At 41.5% G+C, this 18,331-nt stretch overlaps 1 protein-coding gene across 2 annotated transcripts in view; it reads left to right on the top strand.

Annotated features, from left to right (window-relative positions):
* The window catches only part of PAPSS2 (3'-phosphoadenosine 5'-phosphosulfate synthase 2), a 60,213-nt gene that overhangs the window by 12,779 nt on the left and 29,103 nt on the right, over positions 1-18,331 (top strand). The window lies entirely within an intron of this gene.

The raw sequence follows: 18,331 nt of genomic DNA, 5'->3' as shown, positions 1-18,331 counted from the left end.
ACCTATATCAACAACATAGTTCTAAAAAGTCTAAGAATATACATACATACATACATACATACATACATACATACATACATACATACATACATTAACAATATAAAATATAAAATCACACAAGTAGAAAATTCAGTATACTAGACCAGCATTTCTCTCTGTAGACTTTGACATTTACCTAGAATCTTAGAATTATATCTGTTGTTCCTGGTTAAATGAGCCCAGTGGCGCAGAGTGGTACTGGTAAGCTGCACTACTGCAGCCCAAACTCTGCTCGTCATGACCTGAGTTCAATCCTGGCGGAAGCTGGGTTCAGGTAGCCGGCTCAAGGTTGACTCAGCCTTCCATCCTTCCGAGGTTGGTAAAATGAGTACTCAGTTTCCTGGAGGTAAAGTGTAGATGACCGGGGAAGACTATAGCAAGCCACCCTGTAACAAAAAGTCTGCCAAGAAAACGTGATGCAACATCCCCATTGAGTCAGTAATGACTCGATGCTTGCACAAGGGACTACCTTTACCTTTCTACTCTTGGTTAAATACAAAATAAGGTAACCCTTTCCTTCAGTCTTACTAGAATTCTACTACCCAATAGCATATTTACATACGGCTTTCCAGCATAATTATAGACAAAGGTAACAAATTCATAAACATAAATACGGCTTTCATGAATTCAAGAAAATTTCACTTGCTGTTCTAAATAATTCAGAATAGGATACCAAATAGTTTCGAAATCAGGATTGTAGGTAACGATGGTAGAATCCTGTAATGTTCTGGTTGCTTCATGTTGCATCAGTTGTGATTTCCCAATCAAATTTATAGGCAGCTCCAGGTAGAGCATGTTACTAAGGAATTCATGACAGGGACCAGGTCACCTTCCTTTAGGAATTACCACCCATGACAAAGCAGACTAAGCTGGAAAAAGGCATTCCTATTCGATTCAGCCACTTATTTAACCAGGATACCCAAGAGTTCAGGCTGTGCACCTGGCCTTTTCAGAGGTAGTAGGAATGTCATCCAGAACTGATTGTATACCTATTCCTGCATCAACTGTCTTCATGGTCCGTAGCATCTCCGTCTTGTCTGGATTAAGTTTCAATATTTTTGTCCTAATTCATTCTTTCACTGCATCTAAACTCTGGTTTATGACTTCCACCACCTCCATGAAATTCCATAGGAAAGAGGGAGGCTTGAGTGCCATCAGCTTATTGATGGCATTGTACTCCAAATCTCCAGACGGTATTTCCCAGCAGTTTCGTGTAGGTGTTTGTGGTACCCCAATAGACCAAAGGGCAGGTCAGGAGTGCCCATCATCCCCTTCTATGATATATCCTTTAAGAAGGCCCCTTGTCTTTTACCACTATTCTTACTGACATTTTTTTTAGCTCCTTGAACACTCCTAACGGTTTTATATATTGCTAAATAGTGACTCTTTGAAGCGCTTTTGAAAGATTACAAAAGTGTCAATTTAGCAGGGTAGTCATTTTCCACCTCTGGCAGCCAATGATAAGTGGATTGTGTTGTAATGCACAATTTAAAAGCAGAAATACACATCATATAGTTGCATGTGGGGCTGTTGAAAACAGCACTTCCAAGCTGTTTCCTATATTACGTGTAGTAATACTTAACCCACATAATGAAATTTTGCATTTTTCTGCCCTGCCAGCATAGCAGCCAATGAGCAATCGACTGAATGAATATAGCATACCCAAGTTGTTCAAACATGATGAAACTCCAGAAAACACACTTGGCTTGGATCTGTTTAAAGAGCTTTGTTGTAAAACAAAAAATTGCCATGGGAAGTAGCTGGATCCCCATTCTGATTGGCAAACTGAATGAATGTGCAGCAGAGGGAAATGAATCGCATAATTAAGTTACCAAGGTTCATCTGAATTTTCTTGCTAGTAGGTTGGCATTAAACAAGTCTTATCTGGACTTTCATCACTTTTTAACTTCTTGTGTACAAGATATTCATTCATTATGGGCTGTTCCACACATTTTTTTTTCTCATCAGTTCTGGCCCTATACAACTTCGATGTATCCCCTGAGTTCTGCATGCGCGGTCAAAATACCTTGGTTCAGTCTTCAGATTGCTTCCCATACTCTTTCAAGTTCTGCATGACAAAAGGCTGCATCTGCTGCAGAACCAATTTCTCCTGGAATTTTCTGCTGTTTTTCTCCCTGTATATATACCCCAATGTTCTTTTTATAGCAAAGTTAAGACAGCTTCTTTGAAGTGCAGAATTTTTCTTCAGGGTAAGCCCTGCCCCTGCCCTTCACCTTCCCTTTATTCCCCTGAATCCTGATTGGTTGAACTGTAATGTGTGACCATACCCTTCTTCCCCCATCATTCTTGGCTCTCATCCTTTAAAAAAATAAAATGTTCTCATTGTTATGTTTTGTGTGCATGCTAACCTCACCAGTAGGAAGTAAATTTGTCTTCTCACCAGGGCTTTTTTTCTGGGAAAAGAGGTGGTGGAACTCAGTGGTGGAACTCAAGACCACACAATGATGTCACTTTGGGTCAGCTGGAACAAGGAGGGAGGTTTTTTAAAGTTTAAATTGCCCTCGTCGAAAATGGTCACATGGCTGGTGGCCCCGCCCCTTGATCTCCAGACAGAGAGGAGTTTAGATTGCCCTCCGCGCCGCCGAGCGGTGCGGAGGGCAATCTAAACTCCCCTCTGTCTGGAGATCAGGGGGCGGGGCCACCGGCCATGTGACCATTTTTAAGAGGTGCTGGAACTCCGTTCCATTGCGTTCCTGCTGAAAATAAGCCCTGCTTCTCACCAGCACAAGCCATTTAGGCTGATGTTTTCTACAGGAGTTTCTGTGTTTCCTGTATTTTTTATTCCAGTCTTTGCAACATTGTTTGAATTTTTTAAAAAAATTATAATCCCACTTAATATTTAGAAGTTTTCTGCAGCCAATCAACACACAGAAATTTTGTTAAATTGGGAGCTCAAATAACACTGTCCAATCATTGACAGATAAGTACAGGGTGAGGAAGAGGTTAACCACAACCCCCTCTACCAGCCAAACATTACAGCATTGTAACACATCCCCCCCCCCCAAAAAACCCTCATACTGATGAAACTGGTGACAAATTCTCCCAGAAAGCCCACAGATGAAACAGGGCATTGTTAAAGTGCAGAAATAAAAATGAGAGACTACATTGGTTCAGGTCCCTCAAATGTGGAATTACAGAAGTGCATAGTGGATCCAAACCTTGTGGGCCAAATACCCAGAAAACCCACTAAGTATGTGGGGAAAGTCCTATATTGTATATTGTTCTGTTCATTCTTGACAACACATGTACATTGTTTCTCTTAGAGCGGAACTACAAGTGACAAAAGGCACAGGTTGGACACTTGTCCGCTTCCCTAAAGTTTTGATGGGAAATGTAGGCATCCTAGCCTTGCAGCTTGGCTCTCCGACTGCTGTCCAATGGACTTTTCAACTGTCACTTGTCCAACATTCCGCCAAGCTGCCTACATTTCCCATCAAAACTTGAGGGAAGCTGACAAGTGTCCAACCTGTGCCTTTTGTCACTTGTAGTTCCGCTCTTAGTCTTTTTATTATTTGATACTGCTCCCCTTTTTCTTTGTTTATACTGAAACAGACCAATGATCTATATAGGTCAGTATTGTCTGACTGGTAGCCGTTCTCCAGGTAGAGGTTTTAAACCACCCATTACCTGATTCTTTTAATTGTAGACTCCAGGAACTGAACCCTGCATGCAAACCAAGTCGTTGTCCTAGTTTAACTTAAGATCTTTTTATAAAAATTTGTCTCCCCATAGACAAGGAAGGTCTATACTTTCTGTAGTCCACCTATTGTCATGGAACTCTAATCATGTCCCACATGGTTCCTGTTATTAGCCCTTTCAAAAAACCTGGTTCCTGAAGATCTGTCTTAAAAGCAATTTTATTTTCAGTGAGGTTCTAAATCAATTTTTTAGAAAGTGCCTGCTTTCATATTGAGTTCAACATTGAACCCATCATGCACAACAGTGGCTATGTTGTGCTTTCATGCTGAAGGGGGGTTTAGAAATCATTGCCATGAGTCATGTTTGCTCTCAGACCTTGACTTTCTTATTGTTTTATATTTTACACAGTAAGGTATTCATAACATGCTCTTTCCAATGGCACTGACGTGCTACAAGCTCTTGTGGTTTTATTGGTATTTATTTAATTCAGTTATTTTAATGTTACGTGGCAGAATGTATAGCCAGTGCAGTGTAGGATACAGCATAAAATACAAATATATGTACTATGTAACATGTTATACTACTGCTACTAAGAACTTAGACTGACTAGGGTAACAGCTACATTGAAAAAAGTTCATGTTGTGTTGGAATTGCAGTAATATTAGATGGGCAGGTACACAGTTTCAGAAGTTTAGAATGGGAATTAGTAAAAGTCAAAAGTGTATTACAATGAATTTGCAAGTTCATAGCAGAGCACCAGCAGTTATGGCCAGCCCCACCCACCATATCATGTCACCTTTTACCTTTTTTTTCTGGCTGCTGGGAGGTGGGCTGACCTTGCCCAGAAGACAGATAAGGCAGAGATTAATGGATTTTCTGTATCAGACTGGAGACCAACCCTGCCCCAAACCTCAGAGCCATCTCTGGTAGCCAATGAGTAAGGGTTGTCACTTCTTCATATGGACATTGATATTTTTCCTTCTTTTTGAGCCACAGCTCAGCAGAAAATTTTTGGTGCTGTACCAACTTAAGCCGTCACCCAACACCTATGGTTTGGCCAGCTGTTTGATGTCTTGGGAGTGATCATGAATTCATGCACTCCCTTCCTTTGCCTCTCTTCTTCCCTCTCCTCTTTGGATCAAATTTGCCTTTTACCCCTAACTACAGTTAAATCTGCCTTCAACACAGAAGTTAACAACTAAAGATCCTTCTTAATCAGGATTTAGAAACAAGGGCTGATTCCAGACAGGGATTTTTCCCTGCATAGAATGCAGGAAGCCCCCAATATAAATGGAAGTGTTCACATGTCCTTGTGCTCATGTCTGAGCATGTCTTGTGGTTTTCCCAGAACTTTCCCTTTTAAATTGGAGCAAAAGAAAAACTCCTTTGATCCAGTTTCAAGAGGGAACTGCAGAGTTGCTATGAGAAGACCAGCTGTGTGGACCTTCCATCCACAGCCACTACACAGAAGGGGTTAGAGCTCAGCTCTACGCTTCCTCCCCTTCTTTTGGCCTTTTAAAGGTTTCCCCGTTTTCCAACTGAGCTGAGAGACTGCAGGTCATGGTGGAGGGCAGCACAATCTTTGTTGCATCTGTGATTTTGTATATAGATGACAGAGGGAAGGGGGTATAGATAGCAGTATCCAGTGGTACAAAAATGGGGCAGGTGGCCACCATTCCAGCTCTTCCCATACTGCTGTCTGCTATTGTTGCCATGACGAGGACGTGTTTTCATGCCTCCATGTGAAAGCACTCTGTACTTTCAAACATGAAATATTTCTAGATTGAGGTCAAAGAGTCAAAGAACATTATATTAGTAACAGCAATTACTGTAAGTAGACACAATGTTCACATGAACTGTTGAACTGTTCTTATGGATCAGCTGAACACCTTACATTTAAAGCACATTTTTTTTTAACAAAGCAGCATGCATAACTTTTCTTGGGTTTGGTATAAATATTTAGATAAAGGACAAACAAAACATCTTTACGAAGTGCTTTGTACTTGTATCTTGAATACTATGACACGCCAGCTTTGTATGCAATAAACAGGTTTTTATTCAGCTCTCACTCTGGCTCAGCCTGCATTTTTTCTCAGCCTCTCATTCCAACCTCAGCAGCCACCAATTTTCTACAGGAGCCCTGAAGGACCAAGACTGAAGACACACAAAGCAGAAAGCTGTCCCCTAGAGGCTGCTTGTACACATTACAATAGTACCTGCTGTAAGTTGCTGTATACATTTCAGCTAATGGAATTATTTTCCTGATGGCTCATTCCAATGTGGTTACTTCCTGTGAAACACAATGACCTCACATTACACCGTGTGAGTATTACTGGCTTTGCTTCAAGTTAGAAATTTTGTAACTTGCAAAGCAGAACAAACATCTGTCTTCAATATGTATGTAATTCGATTTAGATTTTTTTTACACCATCTTTCTCAAAGCCCAGAGGCATCCAAACGTAGAACATGGAAAATTGTATATAATGAAGTTTTACATGCAATGTGACTATAACTCCCTGCTTTGTTGAGCTGTTCTGGGTTGTCAAGGTGATTGTGTGTCTATTTCTGCATTTCTTTTTAATGTATATACTGTGTGTTTGTACCCAGTCAGCTGATGTTGAAGCATCCAGTAGACTGATCATCAAACAAGCCAACTATTAAAATGTTAACCTTTAATTTCTTGTTGAGAGTTTTACTTCCATCCTGATCGCCTAGATTTGCTTGAGCTGCAAAATTGCAAGCTCTCACTTGCATCGCTACAACTGAAGTGTGACTGGTATGGGGCTGCTAGTGGTAGATCTAGTTGCCAGGCAACCTCCCCCTCCAGGGCAGTTGCCAAGCAACCTCCCTCTCCATCATTCTCCTTGCATATGGCTGTAAGAGTTTTCTATATATTTGTGGACAACTTGGGTCAGATATAAAAGGGCAAGCCATTGGCCAGTCTAACTGTACATATAAGGTCATTAGGCATAGGTCTTTTCCAGCCTTCCTACATAGGATCCCTTTTTGTGCGTGCAAAGTTGCTGAAAATTTAATTGGAAATGTCAACATCCAGAGCATGTGTTATACCATTGAACTATGAACTCTCCCCAGACACACCTATTGCCACAATCCAACATAGATAATTTGTGTTTCAAGCTGCACGCTCCCTTCTAGATCTGGTGAAGCTCAACAATTCTTCTATATGTGAATCTAAACTATTCTGTATGTGAACCTAGTAGCTTGGGTGGTATGGATTGGGGATACAATGTGTGTACCACTGAATTTATGATCCGTGATTTTGCAGTGCCAGTCATGTTTGTTTAGTGGAAGGGCTTGTTCTCAACAGCCCGTCTTCCTCAGGGGTAATTGGACTTCTTAAATCTGATTGCAAGAATCTGTTTGGTACCGATATCCTCACGCTCAGTAGGATGGGTGCACACAAAGATTCCTGGGTTCATAAACAAGGATTATGAGACTGGATCTAGGATGTTGTATAAGAAAGTAGAGCCCAGTTAAGCCTATATGCATTGTTGGATTCTTTGGTTAATGTTACTTGGAGGATTATGTTAAAACATAGCTCTTTAAAAATGGGAGATTAAAAGAAATTTTGATCAGATTGGCTTTAGATGGGATTTCTTTACCCATTGGTACAAGAAGTAACCAGTTTCTCAGGATTGTTCTATGAGCATGTAATTTCTATTAGTTAAGGATTATCTCATCTACCTTGAACTAGCAAGAAGATAACAAAGATAACATTCTGTCATGGATCATTCTTGGACAAAGGAGACCTGAGTTGAGTCTTAAATTCACTTGAGGTAATGGGGAGAGAGTGTGTATTCAAAATAGGGCCTGTGCTATTCTCAGAAGGTCCGTAAATCCCAGAGAAGGAACAGCCTTTTGGTACTGCCATGTTGCAAGCATTATTTAAAAGGACAGCCAAATGAAGTCATCTTAAGAAAGCAATTTCTATCTTCTTTCTTGGTCCCCCCCCCCTTTCCAACCAAGAAAAACCATCTCCATTAATTGGATTGGATACTGACTACTGCCAATGGAATAAAACACACAAAACATACATTCCTTGCCTCCTCATTTCTGCAGTAGTCCACAAAGCCCTCCCGCACCCAATTTTGTTACTTAACTTGGAAAATAAGAGTTTCTTTCAGTGTATCCTGGTGATTCTTTGTAATACTTTTTATCTCAAACTGAAAACTGAAAAAAGTTTGGGGCACTTTGACAGACAGCATGCTGTAGATCAGTGGTGATTAATCTGTTTACCAAATCAGGTCCTAAGTATGGCCATTTTCACACGGCCACGTGCCCGGAAGATTGCGCAAAACTCATGGCATAAAAGCATCTTCCTAGTGTAATTTCCCGGCATGATCCCGTTTAATGGTGCTTTTTCTGACACCACTGGGTCATTAAAGGGGATCGTGCCAGGAGATCATGCTAGGAAGACACTTCATGCCATGAGTTTGCGAGATTTCCTGAGGCACGTGTGAAAACGGCCTATGCCTGAGGCCTGGTCACACATTCAGCAAGTGAAGTGGGAGCAGACTACAGAACTTCAGAATGCGGCAGGAGGTGGGGGGGAGTCATATTCTTACCACTCCTCCATATAAAAATTCCTTGTAATAATAGCGCATCAAGGAGAAAAGTTCTAGAGTAGTCTTCTTATGCTGTGCTAGTTTTCCACTTACAGGGAATTTGTACTGTGTAGGAAACTTGACTTGGTTTCACCTGAAATTTGAAGTGTTACAGTCCATTCTACCATCTCATCCCCCTGCCCCTTGTTACCATCTCATCATGCTGCTTGTGTAGACTGGAACTGGGTGTCACTAATGTATGCCACAGTACATGAGGAGCCAGCAGTGCCGTGATGGGTGTTTGCTTTTAGTCTGCTGAATCTGGAAGCCATGCAGGCAGCAAGCAGTATCATGGCAGAGAGGCAGTGGGGAATGCAGGTCCATGGACTCACCTGTTCTTCCAGAAGCTTCACAACTCCCCACTGCCTGTGTTAACGCCCATGCCACAGTTTGGCAACTAACATTCTAGATAATTTTTATAGCAATATGCAATCTATCATTAGGAAACCTTCTGAAGAAAAAACATACATGCCAACTGGCTCTCAATATTACATTATGATGTTAAATGAGTAAGCGTGATGTTATGCAGATTTCTTAAATGTTTTCAGTATAGGTATGCCTGTTTGGAACCTGGCAACTGTAAGAGGAGGTGGGGACTTACTGGGTCATGGGGTGCTCACCGGCAACATCATTATGTCAGCAGCATTCTGACACACTGATGTCACTCCCTGTGCACCTGGAAGTGACATCAATGAATCACTGGGGGATACCAGGGAGACTCTGGCATTTGTGCAAAACACCATTGGAATGCTGCTAATGTCCTTGCCCCCCCTCACTATTTTCCCCTCACCAGCCAGCTGAGCAGCAGTGGGAAGTGCCTGCTGGAAGGCCGTTTTTGGAAATCTTTAATTTATGAGACCCTTAGGACACATGGTAATAATTCCAGAGGTGTTGCCATGTTAGTCTCTTGCTGCAAAAATAAACAGGAGTCCTGTGGCACGAAAGATTAACAAGTTTTCTAGCATAAGCTTGGACTAGATCCTGAGTGGGGCACTAGTCCAGGAACATTTAGTTTAAACTAAAGGCTTGTTAGTCTTTACAGTGCCACAAGACTCCTGCTTATTTTAACATATCTTTGTCATATCCCCATGCTGTTTGACTGCTTCATGCCATTTGACTTCTTGTTTGTAGATATATTAAACAGTGGCTCTAACTGGGCAGAAAAGCAGGATATAACTGTTGTAAATAAAATGAAATAATAAATATTCCTAACTATTTAGGCTGATTAGGGTCTCCCTAATGCAACTTTGTGAGAGAGAGAGTACCACCAATGTTTTTCTTTAGAAGGGTAAGTAACCTGAACTTTTGAGGAAACACTGGACATTTATTTTTAGAGCTCCAGCACTTTTAGAATAGATCATGTTCTGAAATCAGAGAAATCCACTGGTACAGTTTTTCATTAGATCATGGAACATGCGCCAAGTGGAGCTTGCTGATTTATTGATGGCTGATTACACGTAAGCAAGAGACCAATTAACAGGTGGGATTAGACAACCGCCATTCTGCCAACTAGAGCAGAACGAACTTAAAGTAGTTTTACATTAATCTTAGCACCAATTTTTTTGAACCACTTTGTCTGAAGTGGCCACAGTGAAGCAGCTTCAGTATTACTAATTGTTGTTTTGCATTTTTTTAACCAACATCAATCATTTTTTAACAAACATAAATTGCATCATGGCCTAATTTCAATTTGTTACTGTCATTGCTGTTTCTCTCTTCTGTAGCATAAGCAAATGCCTTAAATGTTTCCACTGGTCCCTCAGGCTAGCAGGGCCTCACCGGAATTGGTTCAGGTTGATATGTAATCATCCCCGGGCAAATTTACTTTTCAATTTTTGAAATATCTTCTACAAATTACTCCAATTTGCTGAGATGACATTGAATTATTTGAAAAAGTGGAGGCGATTACTAGTTTGAGCAATAGTTATTGAAGTTAAGTTATTGAAACAAATTTGACAAATTCATCTTAGGACAAATGTGGATCTAAAAATTTATTTATATGCATCTGTTTGACATATCTTGAAAACTGGACAACTAAAATAAAATGACTTTAATAATCCTGTACAAAATTACTTTGGAAGTTTATAGTTCCAAGCATAATTTACTTCCTTCACTTTGTCCTGTTAGTCGAGGGAAAGGTTATGTTTTATTACCTCGTAAGTGTGTAAGATTGGTTATAACCTTGTTCATTAAATTGCTGACTCAGAGTTGTGGGCTAAATCCAGAAATGAACTGTGTAGATCTGTTTTAACTCGGTGAAGGAAACGCCTTGTTCTTTACATTAGAGAACTGTCCACAAAGAGTGTGGAGAAATGCCCTCCACTCAGAATTCACACCATGAGTTCAGTTATTGGAACTGCTCTCTGTCCATGGACAGGAGCCTTGCTCTGTTAGGAGAGAGGGGGGAGTGGAGAAAGGAGCCGTCAAGCTCCCAGTACAGAGCCCCCAGTCTCCCGGTCATATTGATGATTTATATCCTCTCCCTCTGCTAGTAAGAGACACCTGGAGCTTTAGAGCTGGGAGGACTAAAGTGATAAAAGGATACTTTTTCCTTTTCCTTTGGAACAGGAAGAGACTGCAATGAGATGCCGCTAAATGACGAAGCAAGAGCAGAGTGTTAGGACTATGACTTCATCTGGCAGGAGATACTCCTAAGCAGTTGCACAGCTTGTAACTGGCAACCTTGGGGCATGAGGGGAAGGGGTGCCTTGCCAGCTGGAGTTTTGGGGTGGCCAGGGATGGTTCTCCTGATTTCCTGGAAGTCCAATCAGAAGCAACAGCGAAAGGCTTGCGATTCTTTACTTTTTACACGTTTCGTTCATTTTAATCAGTCATATTGTCCTCTGTCATAACTTACTTCTTTCATCACTGATGGATGACATACTTTATGGATGGTCACTAAAGTATGCTTAATTGTTTTGTGAACATAAAAGCATGAGAACCAATGTGGTGTAGTTGTTAGCGCATTGGACTAGGACCTGGGAGACCCAGCTTTGAACCCCCGCTTTGCCATGGAAGCTCACTGAGTGACCTTGGGCCAGTCGCATACTCTCAGATTAACCTATCTCACAGGAGTGTTGTGTGGATGAAATAGAGGAGAGGAGAATTATGTAAGCCACCTTCTGTCCCCTTTGGGGAGAAGGGTGGGGTATAAATAAAGTTAAATAAATAATTAAAAGCAGTGTGTATATCAGTTCCTAATTTGAGTTTATAGATTTATTGGTGGCAAGCTTTCTAGTCGTACAGAACTATTCATCAGACAGGAGAAAAAGAATGAAAAATATTAATAAAACGAACGTCCATTGCTATATTTAACATTAATGGCACATTTAAGTTTTTTTAAAGCTAAAATATTGTTCAGTTAGGAAGAGAAATGTCAAGTTTTGGCATTTTATTCTGTCTGTCTCCGACCAGAAAGACTGCTTGTTTAAAGTAACTAGGCTGCCTTTGTGAGTCTCCTTTAAAAACTTTCTCTGTTACAAACTTGGTAGAGGGAAAATGTTGGTACAGTGCTGGTGCCAAAATTAACAAGCATCAAGTGCTAAGGTTGTACTAGTGGGCGAAAGTGGTTTTTCTCAGTTTGTTCAAAGAGCACTGAATGAAAAATGAGATCTTGGAGCAGCCATTGGCCCTGGCAATGGTGAAGGACCCCTAGCTGAGGCCATGGAATCAATGGGGGTGTTTTGTACCACGACTTCAGACTGTTCAGTTTTAGACTACAAGGAGGTCTTTTGGCACTGGGGAGACTGAAGAGTGTTGCTGTTCAAACAGAAACTGCCCTTTAAAGAATGGAGTGAATGAGGAGTGTGCATATTTGAATCGCAGAGCTTGAAGGAACCCGAGGGAACGTCTTGTCCTTGTATCCTATTCCAATTCAGAGTGTCTTGCATTTAAAGTATCCCCTATTGATGCCTTTCCATCATTTTCTTGAAAACCTCAAAGATTATAAGGTTCCACAGCTGTAGGTAGCTTGTTACAATCCTCATACATTTTGTAAGGGGTTTCGACTGAGTTGCAGTTTTCATGGCCAGATTCTTCTTTTAAAGAACATTTTGTTTTCCCTGCCTCGTCTCCATGGTATTCTGATCTTCCCATTCCAAGTGTTACATGCTTTGAAGTGTTTAAGATTTTATTTTTTAATGCATTTATGCACTGGTATTTTTGAGTTTAAGCCCCCACCCCCACCCCCTTCCCACATCGAGAAACTGTCAAATGTACGTAAACTTTATTTTGATCTTGATCTGTAGAGTGAACCTTTCAGGTGTCCCGCCCCCCTCCTTTCTTTTCCATTTTGCAGAAGTGATGTCTACATGCATCCACATGCAAGTGAGTTTAATGAAACAATACTAAAATAAAGCAATATCAACAAATAAAGAGAAAGCACATGGTTATTTAATTATACACAATAGGACCTTTCTGATCTCCAATTTAAAAATCTACATCTGTGAACAAAGAATCAGGAAATATTTGCCAGAAGGCTGCAATGGTGCATGAAAGGATATGTATAGCTAATATATTCATAGCAAGAGAATAAGGCCTGATTTAACAAAGTGTTTACTCATGCGACTTGGCATTTTTACAGTATCTTGTTTAAACTGGGCTGCTACCTGTACAATGCAAACAGGCGTGTTTAGTTAGCGTGCCAGCACAATACCACCTTGGCGATGGACCTTTAGCATGCTTGTGTCGCTGCTTTGCATGGCTAGCAGCCCAGTTTCAATGAGGCACTGTGCATGTGTGGTCTCAAGGGCTATTCCCTGCCCCCTGCATCAGTGTCACATTTAAATCAGGCCTGGCTGTGATATTAATGAGGGGTGAAGCCGCAGCAACCACAAAGCATTGCATAGCCAGTCACAATCACAAGGTTAGCTCTATAACAAAGTAAGCTGAGGCAGTCAACTCCTGCAGCAGACCGGGTGGGTGGGATGGTGGCTGGCAAGTTGGCAACCTCTCATCCTTCCGCCAGCCAGCCAGCCACTCCACTGAGGTCCCTGCCTGGCTGCTGAAGAGATCATTTGCCTTGCCTCCTCACTGACCCCATTCTCTTTAAAAGCCTTTTACACATTCTGGTTCCTGAGCTCTTGTGAGATTTCTGAATTCTTGCAAGATTCCTTGTTCCTGTGAGTTTGGCCCTCTTTTCTGAACATCCATTGTCGAGGCAGTCAAAATGGTGGACAGACTCTTGGGATATTGTCAGAAGAGTTCAGGGAGGCATGCATGGCTTGTGTGTAAGTTTTAAAGAGAACAAGTAAAGCTAGGGTTGCCAAATCCAGGTTGAGAAATTCCTGGAGATATGCTGGTTGAAGTTGAACCTGGAGAGGGCAGGTTTGGGAAGGGGAGGGACTTCAACAGGATATAAAGTCACAGAGTCTACCCTCCAAAGCAGCCATTTTCTCCAGGGGAAGTGGTCTCTGTTGCCCGGAGATCAGTTGTAATTCCAGGAGATTTCCAGGCCCCACCTGGAGGCTGCAGCCAAGGTGTAAGGAGGGTTATCTTCTCCAGTTCCTGGTGGCGTCAGCAGTGGATTGTGGGAGAGAGGGCAGTTGTTGCCACCTCAAGTGACAAAACACTTTCAGCCCCACGGCACCAGTATCTGTTTCACACTGCCTTTGGAACACATTTAAGAAGCGAGGAAACTTACCTCAGTTCTCCTGTGTGTTCAGTCACCCTAAGGTTTCACTGACTGCGCTGAAAATACATTTCAGTTTTATTTATTTATTTATAGCTTATCTTTCTCAATGAGATGCACGTTATGCATACAAATGTATTTTTTCCATTGGAAAGCTAAAATTTGTTTATATAAGTTACATTTTATAACAGTGTTCTGGAGTTGACAGGTCTGAAGAAACATATTCCTCCTGGCAGACTACATATTTTCTATTTTTCTATTTGTAACCAAGCATTAAGAAAAAAATCACATGTTTGTAATTTAGACTTGGAACTTGAGGACATGGACATGTCCTCAAAAGTTCAGATTTTTGTCATGACATTTTTTACTATGCTGTAGTTGTTTTTTTTCCCCCTGGCTTGGCTTCCAATCACATTTTAAGGTCATGAACAATTATGGATTAAGGTAGTATTTCCTGGTAAACAATTAAAACTTGCATAACAGCCGATCAATTTACCCAGTTTGAAAAAAAAGTTTCACAGCACTGGTGTATGCTATCTGCAAGCCTGACCGCAAGATTTTCAAACTTAAAACACTGAAATTACCATGGGATTTCTTTGGAAGAAGAAAGGAGGGTATGCATTCATTCTCTCTCTCTCTCTCTCTCTCTCTCACACACACACACACACACACACACACACACACACACAGAGTGTGTGTGTGTAAGAGAGAGAACAGTTGCCGGAGAGTTTTGCCTCTTTAAGAATGATACAGCATCACATGAACCAAGGAAAAGTCAGTAGAAGCTTAAGCTCATCCTGGAATTTCCTGCAAGCTAAAGAATTCTAATAGAATACAGGTTTTCATAAAGATACTTGGAAAATTTGGAGTATCTTTGAAGTCAAGTTTCTTAAGAAACTGCATATTGAGAAATTGATTTTATTTGGAATATTATAAAGTTTTGAGAGCTGGTTTAGTGTAGTGGCTTAGAGTTTGAGCTAAGTCTCGGTTTGGCTGACTTTGTACTCAAGTACTCTACTCTCTTTTGTGACCTGCAGACCATCTCTTACCTTTCGGTTTGTGGCAACTGTTTTCAGTGACATCTGAATTGGGTGAATTTTTAATTGCTGCAAACCATAGTTTGCTTCTAAAGTGGAAATCATGGCTGGATGTGTGTTTCCACTTCTGGCTGGGAGAAAATTACAGTTGCTGGTAGGACCGCCAACCTCCAGGTGGCTAGAGATCTCCCAGAATTACAACTGATCTCTAGGCCACAAAGATCAGTTCCCCTGGAGAAAACCAAAGTTTCAGAGGGTGGAATCTACAGCATTATACACCACTGTGGTCCCTCCGCTCCCCAAACTTGCTGTCCGTAAGTTCCACCCTGCAAATCTCCAGGAATTTCCCAGTCCAGAGCTGGCAACCTTAGTTGGTGGTATCCATAGTTTTCCCAGTCAAGATGTCATGGCAAACTACAAGGAGAAAAGAGGAAAATGGAATATGAAATACTTGTTCACGACAGGAAAAGCAGGATTTGGTTGTGTTGTCTGAGTCTACAATATAGGGATAATAATATTGAGTTACTTTTCAGTATGGTTGTTAAAATTACTGAGATAGTGTATGTGACATGCTTTGAGTATCATTCTTACTATCATTAGGTTCACAGTGGTACTAATTGGTATTATAAAATTATTTAATATAAATATTGGAAAGAATTGCAAAGAAAAAAACAGTTAAGTCTGTGGTTTGTTTTGAATGAGATGCCTTTTTGTGAGAGGCTAGCGTTTTTCTTGGAAGGGAAATGTGTTTTCCATCTTGATTATTAGATAATTTTGATTTAGTCTAGAACAGCCAATAAGACCATCTGTTGTTTACTAATCCTTTTCTCGTAAGGGGTTATTTGTTCATTTGAAGTTAATGATCCAACAAACAAACAAAAATAATTTAAGAGGCTCTTTTGTGCATAACATTAAATTATTGTCATTTTCACATCCTCTCTTTCTCTACTTGGCTCCTCTCCTCTTCCAACCAACCAAGCTAGGACGACCATCAGTGGTGTAAACTTAGCGTTGACAGCTCAAGGTCGGGAAATTCCTGGAGTTTTGAGGGTGGAGCAGGGTTTGGGGAGGAGAGGGGACCGAGCAGGATATAAAGCAATAGGATCCACCCTCCAAAGCAGCCTTTGCTGCAGGGGAACTGATATCTGTCATCTGGAGATCGGTTATAATTCTACAGCCTGCAAGCCTCAGTAACCTTCGGATCTTCTCACAAGGGAGCAAACTATGCTGCAACTCGCTGGGGCACTTTGCTACTCCCTTTCAAAGAATGTTTGCCAGGCACCACCTCTAGCATTTTTTTTGGAACCAAGCAAGGTCTGCCCTGTTTGTCCAAGCTTTTGGTGATTAGTTCCCTGGCTTTCTGGAGTTTACCTGCAGTGCCACCTCCTAAGATTTTATTATGCGATGATGGAAATCTTTATTCCGCCTCACAAGCCACGAATGCAATAAAACGAATAAAATGTTAATGCTACAAACCACTCTCATCTATATTAAACAATTTTATAACATATATGATATAATTAAAATGAACATGCCATCTGTACACTAGAACTTATCTCTGCCTGAATTTTTATGGCAATGGAAAGAAAATTTACAACTTGCACAATAATTCTCCAACCAGTCAAGAATTTTTCTGCCCCCCCCAAAGTTTTTCTTCTTCCCAAAATGGGTTGCAATAAGTCCAAACATACTTGCCTGTAAAATTTACAATGAAACAATACACGTTCCAGAGTTACCATCAAATCATCTAAACAGGGACAAAATCTGTAATTAAAAGTAGACTCTTTTTATATGTTCCAGTCATCTTCATGAGTGATAATGAATTGAATCTAGCCAGTATAAATGCATGAGAATATCTTGGAATTGTTAGTGTGTGTGTGTGTGTGTGTGTGTGTGTGTGTGTGTGTGTTAAAATAGGTTTTATACACACATATATATTTATTTATTTATTTATTTTATTTTATTACATTTTTAGACTGCCCTCCCCGTCAGACGGGCTCAGGGTGGTTTGACAACAAATTAAAAACAGTAAAAACATTATAAAAACATTAAAACATCGTATAAAAAACCATTAAAATTGGCGGGTGTAGAATATTAAGTATTAAAATGCAGCATTGTCCTGCATGGGTGGTGGAGGGTCTTCAGTGGTATGGCCAGCGAGAGGACAGCCTAGCCCCCACCAAATGCCCGGTGGAACATCTCCATCTTGCAGGCCCGGCGGAAAGATCCTGCCGGGCCTTAGTTTCCTCAGACAGAGAGTTCCACCAGGTCGGAGCCAGAACTGAGAAGGCCCTGGCTCTGGTAGAGGCCAGGCAGACCTCCCTGGGGCCAGGGACCATCAGCAAGTTCTTAGTGGCTGATCGAAGCGACCTCCGGGGAACATATGGGGAGAGGCGGTCCCGAAGGTATGCTGGGCCCAGTCCGCATAGGGCTTTATAGGTCAACACCAAAACCTTGAACCGGACCCGGTACTTGACCGGTAACCAGTGAAGCTGATGGAGGATAGGTGTAACATGAGCCATAACTGGTGCTCCGGCAACCACCCGTGCAGCTGCATTCTGAACCAGCTGCAGTTTCCGGATCAAGCCCAAGGGAAGCCCTGCGTAGAGTGAGTTGCAGTAGTCTAATCTGGAGGTGACCGTTGCCTGGATCACTGTTGTGAGGTCATGGGTCGATAGGTAGGGGACAAGTTGTCGAGCCTGTCTTAGATAGAAGAAAGAGGTTTTGTTGTGAGCTGCTTTGGGTAGCCATTGGGCAGAAAGGTGGTATATAATAATAAATAAATAAGTAGATGTAATAATGGGTAGGCCCTGCCCTGGATAGCCCAAGTGAGCCTGATCTTGTCAGATCTCAGAGGGCCAGACTACAAGTGACGAATGACACAGGTTGGACTCTTGTCAGCTTCCCTCAAGTTTTGATGGGAAATGTAGGCAGCTTGGCAGAATGTTGGACAAGTGACAGTTGAAAAGTCCATTGGACAGCAGTTGGAGAGCCACGTTGCAAGACTAGGATGCCTACATTTCCCATCAAAACTTTAGGGAAGCTGACAAGTGTCCAACCTGTGTCATTCGTCACTTGTAGCTTGGCCCTCAGACGCTAAGCAGGTTCGGCCTCGGTTAGTAATTGGATGGGAGACCTCCAGGGAAGACCAGGGTTGCAGAGGCAGACAATGGCAAAGCACCTCTGATAGTCTCTTGCCATGAAAACTCCAACAAGGATAGCCATAAGTTAGCTATGACTTGAGGGCACTCTCCATTACCCATAATGGGTAGAGAAGCTACATTGTCACTTGGAATAACAGACTGGGACCCTTGTCTGTGAATGGATCTCCTTATTAATAA

Source organism: Eublepharis macularius, chromosome 6 (genome assembly GCF_028583425.1).
Source record: "Eublepharis macularius isolate TG4126 chromosome 6, MPM_Emac_v1.0, whole genome shotgun sequence".
Taxonomy (NCBI): Eukaryota; Metazoa; Chordata; class Lepidosauria; order Squamata; family Eublepharidae; genus Eublepharis; species Eublepharis macularius.
This window is presented reverse-complemented; position numbering and strand designations above follow the sequence as displayed.